At 39.1% G+C, this 25,891-nt stretch overlaps 1 long non-coding RNA gene across 1 annotated transcript; it reads right to left on the bottom strand.

The window, feature by feature from the left end:
- Positions 1-255: 255 nt before the first annotated feature.
- LOC120753350 (uncharacterized) lies at positions 256-24,999 on the bottom strand. The gene is made up of 3 exons (XR_005701075.1): positions 24,920-24,999; positions 24,509-24,814; positions 256-384 (listed from the first exon to the last, which is right to left on the bottom strand). It is a non-coding gene; the product is annotated as an uncharacterized LOC120753350 (long non-coding RNA).
- Between the last annotated feature and the right edge of the window lie 892 nt (positions 25,000-25,891).

Here is a 25,891-nt window from a genome sequence, read left to right as displayed (position 1 = left end):
TTTAATTATTAGCTGCTAGTTTAATTTAATTATTTCTTTGCCTTTTTTACTAGCCAGAGCTGGTCTCCTAATTTTTAGTCGCTCTGCCCTGGTTTCCCATAGCTGTGTGCAATGCAAACAGAAATACAAGCCCTGCCTTCTCTTTCCCTTATACTGCTGTCTCTCCATCAGCCTACAGGCACCTTCTCCACTCTCACTGTCTCATCTCCATCCAGTTCTCCATCTCCCATGAATCCAAGCATACCTGCTCCGATGAGCCATGTCCCCTTCCTCTGGCCTCTCCCCTAATTATCTTGAAGTTACTCGGCACAAGCAAGACGAGCTGAGAGAGGAAGGAGCAGTTGGAAACTCACTGTCCTCCTGGCTGTGTCTTGGTCCCAACTCCTGCCCTTTCAAAGATGGAATAAATGGAAGGAAAAACCAATAACTGCAGAGCAGGGGTTGTACTTTCAGAAGGCAATGGTAGCTAAACCATAAATATTACTTTGGCTTAGAGAAAAAAGTTGTTTTCATTTTGTTACAAACAAGTGGAGAAGAAACATAACCAAGACTCATGAACACCATTATCAATCTAGTAAGTTGTAGTGTGTTCAGTTACTCCAAATGGAGCACAATTCCACTAGATATCCAAAAAATTTCCTTTTTGTTCACATACACTGCACTGTAGGGACTTAGGTGTACTGACCCAACTACAAACGCATTGAGGTACAAGCTTTTGACTAGGCAGACTGGCAACAGCAACTTAATATTCACAGGCTCACTTTTGAAACATGGGAGAAGAAAAGAGGTGACAAAAGAAACAATACGGTTTTCTCTTGGCAACATGCTGACAGAATTCTTCAGTTATGGTCAGAGTCATTTACAGAAAGAAAATACGTAAAAATTAGCATTTAACTTTTCTTCAGCGTTGTGAGAAATTAAATATACCAAATAGCAACATGATGATGAGAAACTGCCAATTCCTGCATTACAGGTAATTTTCCAGGGGCTCACAGAAGTAATTTATTGCCTTCTGGACAAAATATATGATGGTGGTGAAAGCTGCTTGCTTTCCCACCTTCTTCTTCATCTGCACACAATTTTCCTTCTACTTGTGGTTTGGTGTTGAGTATAATTCATGTGGCATTCGCATCAATCATGTAAGAAAAAACAGTGTAATAAGCCCAGCCAGCAAGACCTCCTGTGAGATTTCCCCAGTACTGTTCCCTCAAAACAGACAGACACTCTGTCTCCCTTCTCAGTGTGCCAGACCTTGCATCAGTGCCTGATCTGTGGCAGGAGTTACAGGCCGGGTAAAGATTTCATATTAATGAAGCTAGCTTGAACAGATTTTGTCTTCATTTTCAATATAAGACTTCATGTCCTCTGAACTTTTGGCTGCTAAAATGTCACGTTATTAATTTATTCTTTTACAATTTTGGAGTACAAAATATTTAGTACAACAGAAAAGAAAGATGATACCAGAGCCATGATGTCCTTACTCTACTGTTACACCTAGCTATATTTTCTTCTGCCCTCAACCTTCTTAAAACTGCTCGCATTAGGCAAAATCTACTTGTGGGAGTAGGAAAGAAAATGCCCCTCCTGCTTTGCAGAAAGCTTTACTAAAATCCATCCTGAGTACCAGGCAGAAAGCATGAGGAGGGAATATAGTGGTATTACTTAGGAATGAATTTATTTTTCTAAGAGAGCATTTATATTTTTAATGCCAACATTAAAAATCTTACTTTCCCCTCTCATCTTTTTAATATTTCTTTCAGTTACAATATATTGGTTGTGTTTAATTAAACAACATATTGCACTGAATATCTGATTCTCACACCGTCCTTTTTCAGGACCGTGCTATTTTTAGATCATCTATGAACACACTGTATTAATCATGTTGCACAGCACCACAGAGTAATAACAAATAATGAGATTCCCAAACCAGTGGGATTTACTTGGGCCAGTGTATGCCCAAGTCTTCTGCAACATTCTGAAAATCTCTGCAAACCATTCTAAAGCCCAGCTTTAACTTAAATATGCAAACTAGTATGTATATTTTACATATATATATATATAGATGGTGCTGTATGCATAGATGGGATGTGATTCAAGTCTGGTTAGAAATATTAAGCAAAGTAATGGTGCAGAATGGCTTATAGCTCCATTGGGAGCTGCCCAGGAACAAGAAACACTTAGGAATGGTATTAGACCGAGAGTTTTTGGTTTTTTTTTTTTTCTATTTAGCACCAGTATCCCACACCTGGATAAGGCAGCAAAAACGGGCAAATAACAAAAGACATCAGAATAACAAATAACGGCACACAGTCACTCTGGACCTATTCTGAAACAACAGAATACACTTTAAAAAGCAGTAAAACCAATAAAAATCCAGTCATCTTGAAAAAGGAGAGTCTTCGCTGCAATAAAGGCAGTCAATAAAGAAGCTCTCTCATTTAAACATCAAATGCACATTGTTTTGCAACACCTGTTATTCAGCCATAATAGCTTTCTTAACCTGTCAAAGTGTTTAAGCTAAGGAAAAGAAATGGGCCTCCAGCTGTGCACTTCGGCGGAGAAAGTCTGCGCAAAGCGATATTAGTTTAATGAAATGTGTACAGATTGTAATTGTGGTAATAAGAGGGCAATTCCCAGAGGGGCGGTAGGAAGGCAGTGAGTGCAGCCAGGCAGAAAACAGAAGCTGCAGATTGGAGAGAGAGACTGATATCCTGTGTATGGACCCTCACTCTCCAGCCTGCTCACCTACTGTACAGCCTAGCCAGGTCTCCTGCCCAACAAGCCTCAGCACTGCCTCACGCCACACCCTTGTCCATCCTCCTGCTATACTTCCCAGAGAAGAGAGCAAAGACAATCCAGCTCTCAACCGTGGAGCCTGCCAATATCTGTAACACAGGCTCGTGAATATGTGAGGATATGAGAAAGCAGGGCAAAATAAAAAATAGCGCTGGAGACCACTGGCATGTCTTCCACCGTTCTGCTCTGCAAACCCTGAGACTCTGCAGCACCCAGGAAGATACAAAGCATGTTTTCCCAGGAAAAAAAATTCAAAGTCCTGGCAAAATGAAAAACAACACTTAGGGAGGCGATGGGGAAAGAGTAACATCAAAAACATATGCACCTTTCCTTTCATTTTCTTAAAAGAAAGACAAAGACTCCCGTTTCAGTTTGCTTGCCCATGAAAGTACAGCAAATCCATCATTTATACCAGGCAGATTCCTAGAGGAAAGCTGCCAATGCCAAAGTCTATCCTAGGGTTAGTCTGAGAGAAAACATCAAGACCAGCAACACTCATCACAGCAAGTACTGTTTAGAAGAGCTTCTGAACAATGAAGTCCTTGTCAGCTGAGCCTGCTGTAGTAATTTGACAGTGTAATTCAATAAATCCATCCTCACAGTAGCTTAACCAGCTTAGTGGGTGTCACACACATCCACCAGCTTCTCCGAGTGTTTCCATTAGGAAACACCTCTCCATGTCTCCAGACTGTGGGTAGTCAGTAAGACCTAAGGCGGAGAGGCAGAAATGAAGACTAACTTTGTTAACATAAATGGGAAGGTATTTGGGAAATACGGGCAAAAAAGAGACAGCTTGACTCCTTCCACAATACAGAGACAAACAACAACTGGTTAGGGTGGAAGAAAAGTGGAGGGGAAGAGTTGAAGAAGCAGAATTGGAGACAGAAAAAGTGCAATTAATTTAAGGAAGTAGTTGGAAGAACCTATTCCAAGATGGTCAAACAAAAAGATATGTGAAAACAGGAAAAAAAAATTAAGACATTTTATACTAAAAAACCATAAGCCACAAACCCAAAATCATGGTCCAGAAAAGCATCAAAACAAAGAAAGGAGTAGAAAATGGGAGGTATTTTATTTTCTTGGCATAAACAAATGAGCAGAAAAGAGAAGGAAAAGTAGCTGTGTTTGGAGTTGAGAGCGGTGAGAATTTTCAGCCAGGGTCATGATTCAGGAATAGATAAATAATGATTCATCTAGTTTCTCCTAGCAGTAACAAGCAGTATGCTGCCTTCATTTTCTCAAAATTGCCTTATTTACCAGGCACATGTTAGGAAAAAACCCACAGCTTTATTAGGTGATTTGCAGAATAATGTTTTTTACAACACGGACAGCTCACCAATGAACACCGTATTGCTGTCAATCTGAAAAGCAGCAGAAAAACATAGTTTGAAAAGCAATTTCTCATCTAAAAAATGGAACTCATCTAAGCAGAGAAACTTATCCTGCCCAGTCTTGCTCAGAGCCATACTGACACCCTCTTACAGAAAATGTATGTGTGATACAGAGCGAGGAGAGCACTTCCTACAGCTGCTGCAGGTGAGCACAAAGACGTACTGCAGACAGGAAGGGAATCTCTGCTATTTGTTCAAGATATAATTGGAAGGTTAACAAGGGCTATCATTGTTTCAGACATTCCCTTTTCCAGCCTTGCAACATGTACCGCTGCTCCTTTTACCCAGGAACAAGCAGGAACTGCCTGTTGTTATTTAGCAGCATTAGTGAGCTGGGGACCTCTGACAGTGCCTGAGGGAAGCTTGTGAGCTTTTTAATTCATTTCCCTGATCTCAAGGAATAGCTCACAGCATGATGGCTGTGATTAGTTAGGACAGTACTGAGGACATGCCGACAAGGTTCATCAGACACGGAGCAACCACAGCCGCCCATGGATAAATTTATGCCACCAGTACAGATGACATAGGACTCCTTTTTACATGCCTTCAAAACTTCTTCAGCAAAAACAACCCTTGATCCAAGCTAACTTGGGCAGCGCAGCAAAACATGCTTGTGAAAGGCACTGGAGAGCAAGGAAGGGATGTAAGACAGAGCTCTGCTGCTCCATCCCATGTCTCTTTTAATGGTGGATGAGAAAATTGCTCAGACTTCTCCAGCTGAGGCCTCGGTTGTGTTGTGACACACTATCACCTCTCATCAGTCACATCTCCTTCTGAGCCAGAATGTCACAGGAGACAACAGGACTGATGCAACCTGACACAACATGTCACCGTGCCAGGTCTGCCAGCTGGGAAACTGAGAGGAGGGAGAAAAGAGGGAGAGGGGAAGAGAACATGCTTCGGAAAAAGCATTCCTCATCAGAGTTCCCATATTGGAGGGAGTTGTTTTGTTTTTAATAAAGGTCCAATTGCCACAAAAGCCAAAACACCAAAGACACATAGAGGAAAAGTCCCCCAACAGACTGGGAACAAATCATGCAATTGAACAATTCAGTGTCTGCTGACATCTACTACAGGTTTAGGCAGACTTTCTGTAGTAAAGGAAGGGACACAGCAAGGCCGATAGGTCTCTGTGCTGTTTTAGAAATCCACCTCTCTTTTACCTCTACTGAAAAACAGTGCAAGGAAACCAAGCCTTTCCTCAAAGGGAAGATTTAGGTGCTTGAGGACTGATCCAAGACATTTGCATCAGAGGTCTTCCAGTTTTCCAAAGTGGGAAAGCAGGGAACAAGACATTTATTTTATCTTTCCCTTAAAAACAATAGAATAATTTTAGTTCAAGACTATGCATAATTATGAAAATTATGGCTGGGAGAGCAGAGAGAACTTGGGAGGCAGCTCTCCCACTGTTGGAGACAACCCTATTGTTTCTTCTCTTCAAAATGGTGAAGAAGCTGTACAAAACAAGACGATTTTTCTCAAAAAAATGTGTAAAAACTTTCCTCCCACAATCAGACTCTGTAACTACAGAATTTGGGAGTCACAGGAGCTTCAGTTAATGGTGACTCAGCCAATGCCACTTTTGCATGATTTTCCTCACTACTTAAAACTGTGTTGTCTATATAGACAATTTAGTAAAGAAAAGGCACAAACACTTTGCGCTAACTGTGCCAAGTCAATTTAGAGCAAATTACTGCTTTTATTTTCTTCTTCATATTTCCAACTATCCCATAACTCCAATAGCAACAACTGGCCACATATAAAAATTTTGTGACACCACGCAACCACAAAAATGAAAAGTCAAGTAGTGGAACGTTCAAATCAGTTTCCACTCCAACTGGAGCTAAGCTAAATTCTACATATTGACACAGATTTTACTAAATTTAGACCATGTTTTTGTACAAGAAGCTTTTTGACACAGAAAATGCTGCCACTGAGGTGCCAGAGTAATTGTCTGCAGACACAATGTGGTGCATATATTTGCAATTTTAAGAGCATCATACCTGCCAATAATCACAAAGTTTTAGTTACATAAGATCAGCCTGAAGTTCTGGCACATTACCTGCTGTAGTATTTGCTGCTATTTTCATAGCTGAATGCAAATTTGAATTTGCAAATCTGAACTTGCATTTGTGTGACATTATCTATTCTTCAAATTCACAATATTTCAAGTACCAATCTTTACCATGGGAGTTTCCTGATCTTCTAATGTCTCAATTACCAACATTAATGTTCTCGTAAAAAAATAGGTGAAAGTTAAACATTAGTGCCAGCACAGCCCTCTCCCTTTTTCCTGCCTACACAGTGCTGAAACACGCAGTCAGCAGGAATTGCCCTGACCAGGCAGCTCCGTACTGGCAGATGGACATTGCTATCTAGTCCTTCACACTTGTCAACTGGCTTTGAGCAGTTTAGCTGCTGATGCCAATCATTGAGTGAGAGGTTTTATAGTGACATCTGCCTGTCACTGACTCTGACTGCTTGTGTCTACCTTCCAGGGCAATTTTTCTCCTCCTTGAATGTCAGTTTGTTTAACCACAGTCCGGTCACAACTGCCAACTGTGCACCATGGCAGCATTTCTAGTAAAAAACAAGGAAAATCTATTAAACATGAAAACATTTAATTCTGGCTTAGCCTCAGGCTGCACCATCCTCAGGGACTGACCCAAGCTCAGTGCTGATATCAACAAATTCCTTTTATTGCCTTGTTTCTCCTTTGCTTTAATTGATTTTTTTGTTAAAATCACAGTGACCGTAATTTGCGGATAACTCACAGCCAGACAGGGTGGGCTACTTCAGTTATGGTGCAGTTCCCTTCTCTTCACTAACAGATTCTTGTCCAGGAAACATTCACTAGCCCACTTCAAAAGCAAGGCCTTGATTCCATTTCATGGAAATTACCTAGCTCTCTCTTTGTAGATAGACTAAACACCTATTTTATTTGCTTTACTCCCTGCCACTGTTGAAATACCTCAAAGTCCCTTCCCGGGGCACCAGGAGTCAGCCCTGGCCACCCAGCTGTCCTCCTCACTCTGAGGAGACATGATATGCCTTAGTGACAGCACCATGTGTTGGGATGCAGAGCAAAAGTCACTTACGTGCGCTGTTATGTTCATATTTCTTATGCAGGTGACTGAGGGATCACGTGTGGCCACAGCTTTCACTCAGAAGCTGAACACGGTGAAGATACAAATACTCCGCGAGACTTTTAAAGAAACTACAAATGCAAGTTTGCGTGTTCAGTTTCAGCTCTACATAGATTTTAGTATTTTTTGAGTAATGATTTTTTGCAAATTATTAGCAAGATCAATCACCAAAACCCAGTCTGTAGCTGTGATATTTAAATGATCCAAAAAAATCATATTTACAAGCTAATGGTAAAAAACATTTACCATTTGGGCAGAAAACATAACCAATCAGAACTGAACACATTAAAAATATGGAAAGTTCACAGTAATAGCAGAAAGAGGGAAAACAGTCAAAATGCAGAGACAAAAGGCAAAATATAGGTCATATATGTTAAAGCCAAATAACACCACTTCCCCTGGTCACATACATGGGATAATGAGACATACCAAAAATACATGACAGAGATTAAATCTCTAAGCCATTTGCTTAAAAGAATAAATTCAGATCAGGTCCAAACCTCCAGACAGTAGGTCCATCAACACTATCATCTGACTCCTTTATCTTTACCACTGCCTTTGAAGGAGACTGAAGTCAGCAGCCTGGATATGAAATGCCGCCTCTACACAGCCTCACTGATTTGTGCTTCAGATTAATTTTCCCTTCTTTCTTCTCTGTTTATGCTTCTCTTATTTTTAATTTCCTTCCTTTTAAAACCCTACACTATATGTAAAACTTCTAGCCAGTCAGCTAATTTTTCTCTTTTTCTGTATATTTGGCACTGGATTGAAATGAAAATTGATAATCCCTTCAGAAAATGTACATGCATCTTTATATAATGCCGGCACCAAGAGATCCTAAAGACAGAGCAGTTTATTAATATTATGCAATTACAAAATTATTCCCCTTAAGAAGCACTAATTTGTTTTAGCCCAATTCTTTAGAAGACCCACCCCGTGAAAGCCACTAGTACCTAGGACAAAATGAGAAGTGAAGCCATAAAGGAAGAGCTGACTGCCAATAGACCTGACTCTTTACCTTCTCTCTCATTAATCTACTTTCTCTTCTTTCAATCCACTATTTTTGTCACTTCCCAGATTTACTTCACTTTTTCCTTCTGGGAGTTGGCTGTCTTAGTCTTCCTTCCCTCATGCTCCACTTTTATTTTATTCCCTCTCTTATTCCAACAAATGCTCCATAGCAGACAGATTCATTCATCTCTAGCACCTTATCTGGTGGAGCATATGTTTCTTTTCTTTGAGGTCAGATTAACTATTCCTTATAAATGTTACAAAGAAAAAAAATGTGTTGGCAGCAAGTTCTGCTACTCTTAGCCATCATTTTTGTCCACTGCATTAAACCCATTTAACATGCTTAAACGTGCCTTTTGTCAACAGCAACAAAAGCAAAAAGCAGCTGAACTCTAGTTAATAAATCATTTTCTGGAAGTAGAAACTGCTTGAGAAATATGATGCCAAGCAGTTAATGCATGTTATTCTTACAGAGCGGAAAATGGAGGAGAAAAGTTTAACCAGCTTTTCTGATTATAAAACGTGCTTTCTGTATATATTTGTGTGCATACTCACTGTACCATTTTAAAACAAAGAGATCACACTGAAGTGCAGTACATTACTTTAGATATTTAGATATTCACCCCTCCCCAGTTAGTCTTATTTCCTAATTAGAGATATAATTCACTAGTATCTAAATTTAAAACATAATTCTCTACCCCATTAGGCCAGCTCCTATAACTTTTATGTATATACCCGTGTGTTTATAACTTAAAATAATAAGGAAAACAATATGCAGCACGAAACCCTGGAATCACGTAACAGGGAACCACTGAATTTTCCATTAGCTCATAGCTTTCTCTGTCCACAGGAAAGATCCAAGAACTATAATAACCAAGAAGCATTTAAAAAGAGATAAAAATGTTTAAAAAGTTAGTGTTTTAAAACCAGACAAATCATTATTAAAAGGTTGGGATGGACCAAATTTAAGCGAAAACAAATGTAAACAATAAAAGCTGATAATGTACTATATTATGATATGTCATTAGTCTGCACATTCATCCAAAAATATTGGGAAGAACAGACAGGGAGGATGAAAGACATATTTTCTTTCTTCATCTCTTGTAGTTACTCTGTTCTTGTTTCAGATGGCCAGTTTAAGCAGTACTATACAAAATGTAGATTTCATACCAGGACTACTCTCACGCCCTGTACAGGCAAAAATCATAGGAATAAACCATCACCTTAGCAAGCCTGGCCAGACAGGTATTACAAACTCCCGCAAGCTAGGGCCCATAGAAAGGCCCTTAAACTGTTAAAAAAATTTCTGTTTTCTTGCTATGTTTTTCTGCCTTATCTAGCTCCTGCTAAAAATACTTCCCAGGTCTCCTGTCTTCAGAGATGGCTCCTGCCTTTCTTTCTATCCTTAGAGTGCATCTCACAAACTAAGGAAAAGTAAGCAGGTTGTTTCTGAACAGAAAAGTCTCTGTTCCATTCCTCAAAAGCAGCACCTCATCCCCTTGCTGAAGAGACAGAAATAACTTGCATATTTGTTAATATATGTCATATATGGTTCCGAGCTAAAGGCACAAGGAAATTAGTGTAAAACTGAAAGATACTGTTAATTTAATGACAATTCTAAGTCTGCTAGAGACTGGTATCAAGGGGCAGATAATTTGAGAAAAATAAATACCCACAGTTGTTCTGGCTGTGCTGAATTTCTAACACAGGAAGTTTTTCTGGTTCTCAGGAAACGGACAGACTGGAATGTTCATACCCAAGTCTGTGACAGCATCATCTAAACTGCATGCAACTACAACATTGAAATAATTTTATGTTACTATAGCCCCTCCTGAGGATTTTTTTTCAGTTCTTTTGTTCCAGTGCTAACCCTTCTTTTCTTGTGATATTAAAATGGATTTAACCTTCCAAAAGCAGTTAGAAGGGAAATTGGAAATTTGTGTACATCCGTAGTTGGAGTGCTATAAAAACAGGAACCTAGCGACTATCATGAAGTTTTTATAAGTACTGAATTGAATAGATATATTAAAAAGTTACTAGTTTATGAAGCCACATGAGAAAGTCTATATAAGAACTTGTACTAGAAAATTGGAGAAAAAAAAGTCATCAATGAAAAACAAGTATCTGGCTTTTCCCCTGTGAAAAGCAATTTGGTTTTAACTGGATTTCCTTACATACATTCAGGGTCTCTTCAGGGTTTGAAATAAAGTTAATGAAAAAAAACCAAAAAAACCCCATTGATTAAAAAAAAATTTAGGCAGCTAATAAATTTCAAGCACAAAGCATTTCCATTAACTATGTCTCCTCTAATATCTCCGATGCTCTTTGCTATTTTTGCCAAAGGATAAGAACAGGGAGCATTTTTTACTACCATTTAACTAGTCCTTTCTAAAATGCAACACATCTGCAATCAGGAGTGTGTTACAGCTTCCACGCAAAGCCATTATTTTTTGCCTTTCTTCTGCACCTTAAGGAATATCAATTCACTCTCAGGAAATAAAAACACATAAACAAACCCCTAGTATTTTCACAGATAGGCTTGAAAGCTCTGCCACCAAAGAATTTTGATTTATGGTAGGGATTTCCCCTGGCAACTGAAAGAAGTTACATTTGCATAAATGAGTTACTGGATCTGGAAAAGACAACCGATGCACATCACAAGAAGTACTCAGTGTATTTGGTATAACTCTGAAATGAAAAGTGATATAAAAGGAGTCTCAAAAAATTTGGCCACTTCTCTCACCTCTGAGATCACTCAGCACCAGGCAGGTCAAATTATGAATTAGAGAAGAGCTATGTTGGCAGCAGGAGACCTAATACAGAACTGTAGACGTGACCACATAAAACTCTTTTTCCTCTGCCACAGCCAGAAGTGGAAGATGGGCCAATATGTGCAGGTTCTGTCCTCCAAAATAAAGTTTGAAAGAATTTTGGGTCTCTGAAACACTAACTGAATTGGATAGAATCCCAGACACCATGAGTTTGCACACACAGCCTCACACCTCCACAAATTCATTATTAGGCTTACAAAGACAGTAAAGTTCAGTCTCTCACTTCTGCCCCCACAAGACCTGAACACCTCTTAATGCTGTTATGGAATTTGGGCTTAATATTCTCTACTAACCTAGGTCTAAGGCAAAGGACAACTGGCTATTCTACCCAGCACAATCTCCTTTGCACAATAAAAGAGAGTAAACACTTTAATGTTCTCATGTCCAAATGCTGCTTTTTGTGCCCGCTGTTAATGTGATCACTCAAACTAGCAAACCACCCTAGAATAAAGGTAGTTGGTTGAGATTGCAGGCTTCTGGTTTTCTCACCCTTTCCCTACGGAGGTGACAGTTTTAGACCAGACAGCACTACATTTATTGATACTTTTCTTGCAGGTAGCTGTCTCAGTAGTGCAAAGCACTGATACAGCAGTTTTTCTTCTCTTTTCCCTGTACCTCTGGGAGGATGAATCCAAGACTTTATATCTGCCAGCTGCAGCAGTTCTAACTGCAGAAAACAGAAGGCAAGCCCGACTCCAAGTCACAACATGGACAGGAGAAGCACCGAATGCAGTCATGCAAGACTGGTTTGTTTGAAAGTGGGGCTTCATCCAAAGAACAGTTGTATGTTTGGAGAGATCCATGGCATTAAAATCAAGCCTGATCCCTCCCTGCCTGTGCTGTCAGCAGGAGGGAAAGAGTAAGGAATGTCAAATGCCCCTCCCTCCATGCTACCATACTCCAGAAAGTCTGGGGAAAAAATTGGGAAATAAGCAGTCACTCATAAAATCTTCACATGAAATAATACTATCTTTACAAGACTTGGTGAAAGAATTGTACTTTCAGTAAATTGAGGAAAATTTAAAAAGCTCCAGACAGAGACACTGCTTGTTGCTGAGCTGAAAATGAGGCATTGCACTGCTTGCAGCCAAGCATGCCTAAAATTTTCAAGTGGAACTTTGTGGTGCACATGAGACACAGCGAGAGAATCTCACAGGAAGAATTGCAGGATGCCATGCTCTCTGAAACAAGGTCTTATAACTCAGACCTTTCATGTTCAGTGGAGGAGTTAAGAGATGGTGAACAAGGCTGTTCTAATAAACAGCAAAATGTAACATTTGTGTTGACATCTGATGATGAGGAGGTAGCATGCTAACACTTAATTAAAACTGAAATCACAAACTATTGCCAGAGTCAGCAAACTGCTACTAAAACTACGAAGATATCCAAGACTGGCCATAAATCAGATGAGATTCAAATCTGTTCAATATTAATGCAGTGGAATGCCAAGAAGCTGGGTGTACTTCCCAGACAACAGAGTTAAAATCACTGGAGTAAACAGAGCAAGTGTTATTTGCCAAAATTAAACACTTCATAGAACCTTGGTAAGAAGCAGAAGAATGGTAATCTTAAGCCTAAAGGAAATCCAGTTTAAGCACTCCCTAATACACAAGCAGAGATGCTTGTCAACTTCTCACAAACAACCTCACCTCCTCCAGGCATGAAATTCAATGGAGGAGATGCCCCACGTAAAACAAGGGCAGATACAAGAGCAATGCAGCAAGCACTTCATGAGACAGAAGTTAAAACTCCACCTGAGTGATACCAAATTGAAGCAGTTAAACAACTTTAATCACAAAGTGGTAACTTGCAGGGAAGTGTGTGTTGATTTCTTTTTCTAGGTATGGCAGCACCCCTCCACTGAAGATTAAAGGAAGCTGTTTCAAGTGGTTAATTTTTCATGGTTTATGAACTACCCAGCAGGGCAGGAGCATTACCTACAAAATTCTTCCCACTGTAAGAGGATGTGGTCAAAAGAGAACACTTTTTTAAAGCCTTTGAAATGTGTGAACACACCTCAACAAACCCATTCACATTTGTTTCAGTGTGGAAAGGAAGTCAGTTGTACTATGGGACCTGAAGATCCCCCTGAGACTTTAATATGTGATGTGTTGGGGATCCCCTTCCACGGGATTTAAGTTCAAGACTTGCTGTGTATTTCTGTGGCTAATTTCAAGACATATTTGGCCCACATCCAACAGTCGTAGTATTGAGGAATCCCTCACACCCACCAGCCGTTAAAGAACATTCTAATCCTTGGGACTCTCGAGATGGGGGCAGTGGCTAATGAGAATTGGGTTTATAATTGCAATTGGATTGGCATTTTAAAGACTGGGATAGTCTCCTACTCTCCACTGTCTTCATCACCCCAGTGGACAACTTGCGAATTGAGGAAACATCCCCGGAAAGCAGCATTTGAGCCAAGTGGTGGTGTAAGAAGAAACTAGAGTGCAATTTACTTTTAATTTTTTCAGGGAGGTATTTTTGTGGTTAGTTCACGATGTCAATATTAATCTTACTCTCCCTGCAAAAATCAGAGTCAACATGAAGCATCTTCCCAGGATGGCATTCTGGTCTGAGTATAAATTAACAAAGGCACCAAACACCAGAAAAACATTTTTTCATCATTTCCAATCACTAAAATAGTACATTTATAGTAATATTCATGCCAAGTAGCTCATTTTTGCAAATAACAAATATGCAGTCACTGTATTTGAGCTGATTCTCAAAATATAGCTAAAGAAATAAGGCACATCTTGCCATATTTTTTCACATGATGATCTGTGATATGCTACAATCAAATTATTATTTTCCTTGACATGTGTACTGCTATGAAGGGACAATGCCAAATGCTATACAAACCAAACTAGTGCACAAACTTCCACACCAGGTTTACCAAACAGTTTGAAAAGAAGAAATGCAGTTATAGGCCCAAAACCAGAGTTCGCAACAGGCACATTTGCTCCCCCATTTTAAATAAAACTACTAACAGTGACTCTCAAAAGGAAATCAGAGAAACTTCAAGCAGCGGGATGTGTGAGTATATTGACTGTGTGAGTAGCCTTTTTATCTCAATTTTTATCCTTTTTTTACAGCAGCTCCAACATAATTTCCAATGCCATATTTGAAATTCTCTTTGCCAATCACACCAAAGTATCTGTAAACTTAATCCCACTCTCTGCACAAGTATCAAAACAGATGGTCACACCTCGTTTAATTTAACACTATTTGCTTTATCTTTCCTTCTGATGACCCTCTGTGAATCATAGCTGTTGAGCTAAATCACAGTATTTAAACTGCTTTTGCACCATAAACAACACTCCCTTGAGCTTTCTATGACTCTGACCTTTAGCAGACACCATCAGTTTAATTTATATACCTGACCACAAACTCTCATCTCATCTCTATGAAACTTAATTGGTAAAGGATTACTGCCTTTGGACAGACTCAGGACTACCAGCAAATCAGAACAGCTGACACGCAGCCAGCACGCATTCAGAATGATGGGGAATCAGAGTTCTATCCTCTACTGCTCCCTGTTACTGCTATGGAAATATCCAGCAGCCATTAAACAGAAATACGAAGAATTCAGTCGAATTTTAAGTGTAAAATATTCAAGGGGGAAAACAAGCAAAGAAACTACCCCAACCACTCAGTTTATTGATTGGGAGATCATGCTTAGATGCTGAAAATGGCTTTGAAATAACAGGCACTCAAATCCCTATAGTAGAATTCCACAGAAATTTTCTACAGGGATATGGAGAAAGAGGAGTTGATTCTTGCAGTGGAGTCTGGAAAAGCTTTCTGCCCCAGAGGGAAGTGTTGCCAGCTCCCCAAAATGATCAGAGAAATCACTCCATTATTAAATGCTAATGCAGCATGTAGGATTGGAAGACATTGGAAGGCATGACCACAGGCATGTTTGGGGATGAACCATCACACTTAATCTCTGGATGGACCAGTTAATCAGAGCAGTGCAAAGTCAAACTCCTGAGAGTTTCAGCAAGGTCCCATAAATACTGCTTACCTTCAAAACACCAGAACTTTTTCTAAGGCACTTCTAAGATATTTGCTTCCCTTTTTAAAGGATTAAAGGAAAATATATCAAAAGCCGTATAGAAATAAGATTGCTATCCCATATTGGACCACAACTTCTGTGGCTTTTCACATATCTAAAACATTTCCCCCAGAACTTTTCGTGTAGAGTCCTGTACAACATTTGATCAAATGCAGACATCAGACATGCACAGCCAGGGGGTAAAAATAGGATATAAAAACTTCTGTGTGTGAAATTTATATTTTAATCAATACATATGGGGTTTTTTTAAAATATTTCTTACATAATTCCTAGGCAATTAAAAAAAAAAAAATTAGTTATTGTAGGCTCAACATATTTCCATTGGAACATGTACAGTGTTTCAAAGCCTACAACAAATAATTTCCCTGTCAAGAATTCGAGTATTTCTCAACTATTAGCAAGGGAAAAGAGAGTAGGACAAATACAGAGGTGTCATTAAAGAAACCCAACTTCCATGCAGATGGAAAGAAATGACCTAAATTTTTCAGCCTCTCGTGTTATAAACCTGCAGTTCTGACATAGCTCAGATTTATTTAAATTACTTTGCTTTACCAGTGAAATATGTGAGATATCTTACATATATTCAGAAAGTTTGTATCAAAGATGGATTTGGCACTCCACTTTTGAAATTGTGTTGAAGAAGGTTAACTCTATGATTCCCACGGCTGTAGCAGAGTTTTCATTTCCATTTTTAATGCATTTTGGTGCAATTCAATTTGATCTCCAGGCAAGGTCTTCCATGTTCTGAAAAATCCAGAACTGACTCTGAAAAGATCACACAAATTTAAATGGCACAACCTTTTCTTTCTGTCCAATGTCCTTTATTTTCAGACAAATAGGGTCATGCATAACACCCTCCTGTGCATCGAGTATTGGTAAAATGTTCTTTTCATGTCAGAAAACAGATTTGTGTGTACTGGATGTGCTCCAAAGGTATTGGACATGCACAAGTGGAGAGAGTTGACTGAAAAAACTGTTCTATTCTCAACAAAGCCATAGCAAACTCTGCTAGGCTCCCAAAAAGTTCCTCTGTATGTGAAGGGACATAGGTTATCCAATCAAAATAATCAGAGGGGCAACTCAGGGTTCCTAAGTTTTTCACCTAGGAAACAGAAGATTGACATTTCAAGTCTACTGTCAAGGTGTCTACTTACATCCCATTAGAGAGAATTAGTTATGGTCAAGACTCTGAGAAGGGCCTAAAAGAGCACAACAATAATAGCTGCACGCTCCAATTTGCCCAAGTCCCATCCACTTAAACCATAAAAGCTCCATTCCTTTCAGAATGCATTCCTTTCAGCCATGCACAGCCTCTTCTCATCATCTAGATCCGGGATTCCCAAATTCTATTATTTCCCCACAAATTCTATGACTCGCTCATCAAAAAAAGGTGAGAAATGAGGCTCTATACAAAAACAATATTTATCTCTGAAAAGAAAACACCCAGTGTGGTTGTTCAGGGGTTACAGCTAATGTAAATAATTACCCAGACTGACAAAATGTTCAAAGCGCAGTAATATAGAGAGGTATTTATACATATATGAACATGACAAACAATTGTCAAACAGTTGTCAAGGTCTCCATCCAATTGTATCCAGCTAATTAGCCCTGGTAAAAAGTCATATGTCAGGACCAAAATGACTCAAACATGAGTTTGGAAATCCTACTTATACAGGTGGGAAATCATGGGATGATTTTCCCCGTTGTGGCAACAAAATCGAAAGGATTACCCACAGACATATTGAAAAGTCAATTTTAAGATAATAAATCTAATGAGCATACTTGAAGTTATACTATTTTAGCATTTGTGATGCATTTGGGCTTGCTTTTTAAAATCTTGCTAGTTATATTTCTTTGCCATCGCATTGAAATAAAACACATGTGATGGCATTTACATGCTTAAATATCTGAACAGCAGCAGAATTTCATAGCCAGAAATACAGTGCTAGCACTTGCATCTTCAGAAAATCCTGAGTACCTTAATTTAAAATTTCTACTATTTATAACTATACATGTTGTAAATGAAGTTCTCCCAAGTAGCCAGAAATTAAAGCCATTAGAGAAAGAGTGCATTTTATAAGGTAACTCCACTCAGAGCAATTCCAGTCTGAAATTGACATGGTAGAGCACAACACATGCCTACCATTCTTTAGAAACCCTACACAAATTTGAAACACTACAAAAGAAATAGCACTAGCTGCAGGATTTCTCGTGCAACACTTGCAGTCTCCTTGGAAGGTGTGCAATATACACACACAGTCCTGCAGCACACATCCTAGCCAAGCAAGACCACTGCTCACCCTACGGGCACCCACCAAGCCAGCCTCTCCAGGTGTGGAATCCTGCCTTTTGGGGTGCTCAGCTCAGATGGCCTCAATTCATACATCTTCCCAGGAATCTTTTGGAAAGTACCTGCCCAGGTGATGCAGATCACCACTCCTCCAATCAAGATCAGCAATACTGCCTGCCATCAAGGCTTGTTTCTACAACAGCACATTTCTAAATTTTGCTTTGTAACTTAAGGTACCATTTAAAATTGGAAAATTTCAGCTGTTCCTGATCCAAACCAAGAAGCCAAAGGTGCACTGTCCTGCACCATACTCCTGAGACATTCAGCCTCTTTGATTTTTAAAACTCATCCACAGACCAACCTAAATAATTTTTTCCTGACACCTGACATTCCCAGAAGCCTTATGATACTAATGAGAAGCTACTAATGTTTTATTTTGATTGTAGAGTACAGGTGAACAGGTGTACTTTAAAGCGTAAAATGACATATTAATGGTAAAGTATTTAATTATTATCATAAGGTTTACCAGACTTAAACAATGTGAAAGATTCCAGCTCTACATGAATGGGAACTTAGTCACTCTCCCTAAAGACCAGGTAACATTTAGCCAGGCTCTAGGAGTAACCTTTAAGATGCTTCTTGCAAAGATGCCATGAGAGATACTTATGGTACAGAGTCCAAATTTTCCTTGCTAATAGGGGGAGGAAGGAGAGGGGAAAGGAGAAAACAGAGCATCCAAGAAGTATTGTTCTTAATTTGTAGTGTATTACATGCAAAATACTTGTTAATCTAAACGAAAGCATACTGTAGATAAATTTTTTAATTATGTCTCAGGTATGTTCAAGCTTTCAGAACACAATATTAAAAAAAAAAAAAAAATCACCTTTAGAAACAGAAACAATCATAAACTGAAGCTAGACAGAGAAGATAAAGATTTTCCTTGAACAATTTACAGCCTAGCAAGAAACATGGGAGGTTATAGAGAAGAACCATCTGTATCTCCAAATCAGTGTGCAGGAGGGAAAGATCCATCAGTCAACTTACAGGGTGGAAATATATTTGCTGCTGTATTTTAGTGGTGGAACCACTGGATAATCCAGCCATTTTACTCAGCTCCAAACTTCACATGAAAAAAATCTGCCTCCGCAAATGTAATTTTAAAGGGTAACATTTACCTAGAGAATGCATGCTTTCCCCATGAAAAAATGTTGTTTGCTGATGAGGAGCTGTTAATAAAAGCTATGAACTTACCCCTCAAGGCTGGTAGCAGATGTGAAAAAGTCATGTCACAATTCACCTGGTCAGCACACTTTACTTTTGAGTAGGACATTTTAAAGAGAATGGAAGTTAAGTCTTTAACTCTTAAGATGGGGGGCGGGGGGGGGGGGGGGAAGAAAAAAAAAGTTTACATGTAATTAATTGCCTGATAATCATTAGTAATCATTAGGCAATTTTCTGATCTTGAGGTATCAACAGCAAGGCACTTTCTCTCACCAGAGGTAACCTTATCAAGGAAAATTAAAAGACAACAACAACAGCAGCCAACTCCAATAACATCCTGAAAGTCCTGTTAAGAAAAAAAAAGACGAGGTCTTAAGATATAATCATGCAGAAAGCTTCTGAATACAGGGATCACAGGACAATGTGAATCATAAGTTACAGATGATGGACCAAACTCTGTTGCATGCCAAATTATTTTTTTGAGTCTACCTTAGGATGTCTGTACTTGGTATTAATGTGTCGCATCTAAAATGTCAAAATAAAATCTGGCTAATTTTGGATAAGCCAATTCACTTGCTATCTTTGCTGCCAATGCCTGCAGATCTTTCATGAAGATAAATTTGTCCTCTAAAAGTCTATAACAGTTTTATTGACACTGAAAACTGTAGAAAGAGCATTAAATTATTCAAACCATTCCACAAGTTCCAAAAATCACAGATGCTTTTTAAACTTTGAAACTGCACCAGAGTTCAGATATCTGGGTGAGAGGCAGGAAACAAATTAACAAGTTGGAAATATTGGGAATGAGGCAGATACAGCACATCAAAGAGTAGCAGAACTGCTACAGGGATGCAAGTTGTCTGTCGCTTTGGTGGCATTTCTGAAACCTCAAAAATCCAACAACTTTGAAAGTTAGGGCTAGAGAGCTACAAAATGTCAGAGTGATCATCATATCTTGGACATGAGCACCCATTGTAGTTACCATAAATGCAGTTACAGGCTTTTCTGGAGGCTTCTGAAAATCACAATCTGTCTTTCCAGGATTAAGGAAATAAATTAGTGATCCTCTTCAGACCAACCCATAGATTTCCTTCAGCCCCAAATTCTTCTGTGCAGTTCAGTTTTTCTGCAATTGAGGTTACCTGCTTCAGGCTGAGAAAAATTACATCATACTTGTGTCATTTATTTGTGCTCTGTGATTGTCCTTCTGCATAGATCATCAAATGCTTTTTTTATTGACTTCTGGCAGAAAAGTGTAGAAGGTTTTAGTCAAAGGAAATATTTCCTAAAAATCTTCACAAATAGATGTGGAGGAGATCAAAGATGTAATCAGAAGAACTTATGCCTTACCATAGTCCCTAGACAAACATTTGTGCATATGACACTGCTGTCAAATCTAATCTGGCCTACAGATACTACAATAGTTCAAGTGTAAAAGAGTTATTGTCATAATCTCGGTTCCTTTTTAAACAATGCTTTGTGATCCTAATATTTCACTTTTTTCTCCTGAACAGAGTCATCCACATGATTTTATAACGTCCTCAAATGTTTTCTATTAAGCTCCTGTATTTTTCTTTCCAAGACGCAGCCAGGTCTTACAAAAGCTGATGCTGTTGGAAGGCCTTCATCAAGCAGGCACTCAAGAAATACAGAAGAACATGCAGTGGTGCATGTGTTAGTTCCTGCTTCGAGCTGCAAAGGTAAACTTACCCTTTTCCTTGGCACTTAGTAAAAAGGCAGGTCAGTCTGAGCCTTCCTATTTGGTATCAGTGGGTGGCAATTGTCCAAAAAGGCAGACGAACACGTCAAAAGGAGCACACAATTATAACTACAGACAAGCAAAGCAGAATCTGGGCACAAACAATGGCGGCAGCCCTGTGCAGGTCAGTCATTATTCAATGTCACACTATTTTTTACAGGCAAAGGAAACATCCCAGATAATTTGTGTATGCAGAACAGAGCAAAATATGAAGAGGATGACTATACATTATTCATGAAAAAATCAAACCTTTGAAAACAAATAAGGACAATGTATACACCCTTTCACTGTACTGTTGTCTAAAAATCTCCCTGTCATACAGATTACATCACAGAATCGGTTTGAAGCATCTGGGTTGTTTATGTGCAGCTTAGTGTTGTCCTTTTGTAAGACATGCTCACATGCTGATGTGGTTGGTGTGACCCAGAGTGACGGACTTGCCCACACCAGCTACTGCTGTAGCTGGAATGGAACGGAGCTGTCACACACTCTGCCTGTGTTTTCCCAACTGCGTAGGTCAGACTGTCTGATATTCCCTGGTGGTGTAGGCAAGATATGCAGCATATATCTCCTGCCAGTGAGACTCTGGCATGTCCTCCACTACACAGAGACAGCCTTTGTACTTTGTGCAAGTCCAAACACACCCCCCAGTGTGGGGAATTTGTTTCATACCAAGGTCAATCATGCCTGTTCTTTGTAAATGTTAATTTCTTCGGCGGCTTTCTCGTGAAGGGTGTAGTGTTAGTCCCCTAGATTTTTCTTTAAAAAAAAAATATATTCTTAACCTTTCCTGGTAAGGATTGCAGATATCTTGGATCTGTGAATCTCTTTTTTTTCATAGCCTATTTTCTGGATGTTGTCTCAACGGGTATAAAACACACACTTGAAATATCTGTAGGGTGCCTTGAGTTACAGCAAAGGGCAGGCCAGTGACATGGGGAACAGCAGTTTTGGCAGGCCAGCCAGAGAGCTGCAAGCAGAGGGTCACTGTGCTCTCCTGCCAGCTCTAACACCTTTTGTCTCTCCTCATGGTTAACACACTATTTCCATGTTGGGTCTTCTGGATCACATTCACTGAGAAAGCCCAGAAAAACAACATGGACCCCAACACCACGTCCCAGCAGCAGAAATCCTACCCTGAAGCAGATTATGACATGGAAGTTGGCTGAGGACTCCAAATAGAGACGGGAAGGTGTTCAGTTTACTACCATAGACCCTGGAAAGTGTCCCTGAGCAGTGTCAATCACTTTGTGGACCCCTTACATAAGGAACTGTCAAGGCTTCTCCTTATACTCATGCATGGTTTGTTCTGCAATATCTAATCAATTTACAAGACACATTAAAAAAAAAAAAAAAAAAAAAAAAAAGAAAGGAAAAGACAGGCAGTCACATGCTTTCAGCCTCCACAGGGAACAGAAGTTGTCTGAGTGCAGAAAACAAAGCTGACAACACCATTTAGGAAATTAGGAGTCCTGAATAGTTCTGAATATGTTTCTCAATCTGCTTTTAAGCATTTTTAATGTTCAAGAAAGTCAATATAGACTAGACAGACAGAAAACAAAAAAAGCAAGCATAACCCTGGAGAATATAATAGAAAATAAGTGGCCAAAAAGCAGCAGGGAAGAACACAAAGGATGTTTTTGTGAAAGAACCCTGCCCACTCAGGGGAACAATGGGGAAGAAGCCATGGACAACATACAGGGACGGGACACAGAACAGGGTAAGAGAGCACATTTATGTGGAAAGCTCTATGAAAAGAGAAGTTGTGTGCAATAAAAAGATTGCATGCCAATACAACAAAGCTTAAACGGGGTTGGTCTGAAAAGTACTTGACACACACAGAACATGATGGACTGGACGTACAACACCCAGTAGAGGTGGACACTGAAATAGGTCTTGAACCAAACTGGGAAGAGCCACCGTATCAGAGGTGTGCTCCACACAGGGACAAGAGATAAATAACAAGTAGATGTGTTATTATAAGGTAAGTTACTTTGCAGCAATGCACAGAAACATGCAGCTTTTTTAAGGCAGACAATTGGCATGTTGCGTTCCATTCTATAAAGTTTCGCACACCACCAGCATGAAATTTAGCATACAGGGAGTGCACCACAGAAGGTAATGGAAAACCAAACAAACTAAGTCCTATGCCCCAGTCTGTTTGACCCAACGTACTAAATAGGAAGGCATTCTTATCACTCTATGTTTAATGCTTTCACAAAATGAGATATCACAATGTACCTGTGTATTTTAGGTTAGACCCTAGGTTGGCATAAATAGCTGCAGCCTCACTGAAACTTGTACTTTTCAAGTATTCCCCCTCCACCTTACATCCTTTAGAAGGAAGCAGCTGAATTTCAGTTTGCTTGTTTGGCACCTCCATCAAAACTTCATGGTCAGCATGGCCTAGAGAAATGCTTTCTTTTTCTCTTGGCATCTTGTATATCTTATATATCCTGTTTAACTGACAATTTATTTAATCTGTAGCTGACTCTGAACCTGGTCAGACAATTACATTAAAAATCTTCTAACTCCCCCCACACATGCACTCTAATGACTGAATGTTATGAAACAGTAACTGCTTTAAAAGTGACAAAGCAAACAAACTGACTCATCCACCCTGACTTTCCTATTAACACAATTAACTGTTTGAGTCAAATTTCTTTATCTTTTTCAAAGGCTTGAAAAGACAAGGATTATCACCAAAACACTCCAGAAACTCTTAAGAGTTTATTATTATTATTCCCTAAAATCAAGTCAAATCTTCCACCACATCTCCAACTCACACATATACGTGTCTGCTATCATTCTTGCTGGGCTGAGTCTACAGTGTGCCTTTGCATCATAGCAACCACATTATCACTTACAGTTATCAGGCAAGAGCGACACACAAAGGCACAGTGGCTTTAAAGCATCAACAGAGTATCAGCAAAGAAAAACTCCAAAATTATTATTTGCATAAGCAGCAGACAGCAGCCTCTGTGAAACTAATGACTGCTTTGCGTCTCTTCAACCAGTTAATTTTGGACAGAGCTGGCCTAGCTCTTTTTTTTTTCCTTAGTTCAGTGGTTCATCACCCCAGTTAGAAACAAAAACAAGCTACAGAAATGGGATAGATGAATCTTTACAGAAAGCTTCCAAGTGGGTTTGTATATGCATTGTGAATACCGAGGGCCCTAAGAAAAATGAAGGGGAAAAAAATAAATAGAGTATTTCACCATGAAAACCAGCAGTTCATTATCAAGCAATTAGCTTAGTAATAAGTTCCCGTTTCTCACTTTGGGAAATTTCCACGAATATTGGTAATATAATTATGATAAAGGTTGAAGACATACTACAGTACTCAACTGTTAACAGTCCACAAAAAATCTGTCTTCTCATGACAGACAGGAGAGGTCTAATTACACTGAACATTTCAAGGAAAGATTGAATGCTTGCCAGACAGCTCTCCATTGATTGCTTTTAAAGCATACTACTGGACTGCTGAAGGGAAAATACAGAATCTTGGCTCCAGGTAATTATCTTTCACACTGTTCTCTTCTTAAACCCTAATGAAGCTCCCCTGAAGTCTTCATTACCAAAGGATGTTTGTTAATAAAAAGCAGAGAGCCAGACAAAGATCCCATTTCCCTCTCCTTTAAAAATTTCTGACTATTATACATTTCTCAGGACCCAATAATGTCTTCAAAGTGAGTAATGATGGCCTGAAAGGTGCAAAGGGTGAGGGATACGTAATGATAAAGGGCAATATTTCCAGAAATATGGAAAAATCTGGGACCTGAAGAGAGTCTTAAAAGAGAGAATGGGGTGTTTGACGCAGAAAAGAGCAGAAGGATAAGGAAGGTGGAGCTATATCAATATTTGGTGAAATGGCATTACCCTGAAGTTAAACTGATGAAGGTAAAAAAGCAAAACTTTAGGAAATTCAGCAACTCAGTAGCTTAATCTAGATTTCACATGGTAAGGAATAAGATTGCTTACTGACCCTGGTGGTGGTGCTTCCTTCCAGGGAGCATCTGTTCAGATATTTAAAGTGCTCAGTGTATCTGGCAGGGCTCTCCACAACAAAGATTTCCATCCAAGGACAGTGAATCCCCTTGCTCCAACCACAAACAAATAATGTTGAGCCAGCTGAGGTATATCGGCTTCCTCAGGGAATGCAATATCTTCCTTTGGCTTTGCTGAAGATAAAGTCTTTGGTTTGCCCAGGCTGGGTGGTGATATTTCAATGTGTCCTAGTGCTACTCAAAAAAGCACCAAAGTGCTTTAATACAAGCTCCCTGTGAAGTCACTGAAAAGCATATTTTGGATTACTCTTAATTCCCAAAACAAACATACAAACATTTGCATAAATATTGCCCACAATATTACAGTTGGAGATTTGTTGACTCAGTACCTGAGTGCTGGAGGAAAGTCAAGATGTGCAGTCTGTTTCCTCTTTCATTGTCCAGTTGCCTGAATCTTAGCCAGGACACACTAGGAGAAAGGAATAAACTTTTTTGTGATTTTGTTTTCATCTATTCTCTGTGTCAATACAGTGTATTAATCCACATCCTTCCCTGAGTCTAAAACCTACATTGAAACAGGAGCTAATCTCTATCCCTTTGTTATGCATTGGCAAGAGAATTTGGCATATGAAGCACCTCAGAACCATTTGTTAGATGGTTTGTGCCTACATAAGAGATTTTCCCGGAGTTTACAAGTTTGCACAATGCATTTTGGAGGAGCAGCTATCACATAATAATCAGATCAGATGAATTGTAAATAGCACATACAAAAGCACATCCTAGCAATGTCTAAAAGGATTAAGACAATAATAGCCACTGGTCGCTGACCTTTCTGGAACACTAAGCATCTGAAGAGGTGAGAGTGGTTCCAAGGCCATGAAAAATTTCCATTTCCCAAAACAGAAAGTGTTGCTAATAAAGTATTTGAGGGTTTGTTTTGTTGTTAAAAATAAAATAATAAAAATAATAAATAAAATTAAATTTAAAAACAACAACAACAACAACAGAAAACAACATACAGAAACCGTTGCACTTTTGATGATCTAAAAACCATTCTTACTCAAGCCATTTATTCATCTTTTGGAAGCGCATCTGAATTTTACAGAGCGACATGTCTTACATTTCCTGAAGTTCCACATACTATTTAGATATAGAAAAGAATGCTATTAGTGATTTCCTTTGTAAAGCTTATGGCTATGGTTTCCATATCTTGCTGCACTCGTTAAGACTCTCTAAAGCTAGGATTTATCTTTCTAATTTAGGAATTACTTTTATTTAGTTGAGGCTGTAGCTGTCAGTAATCAGTATCTGCAAGAGGTGTTCATTTACAAGAAAGGGTATTTTGGAGCAGGTAAAGACTA

This window comes from Hirundo rustica, chromosome 5 (assembly GCF_015227805.2).
Source record: "Hirundo rustica isolate bHirRus1 chromosome 5, bHirRus1.pri.v3, whole genome shotgun sequence".
NCBI lineage: Eukaryota > Metazoa > Chordata > Aves > Passeriformes > Hirundinidae > Hirundo > Hirundo rustica.
The sequence above is the reverse complement of the archived record's forward strand: the minus strand, read 5'-3'. Positions and strand labels throughout refer to the sequence as shown.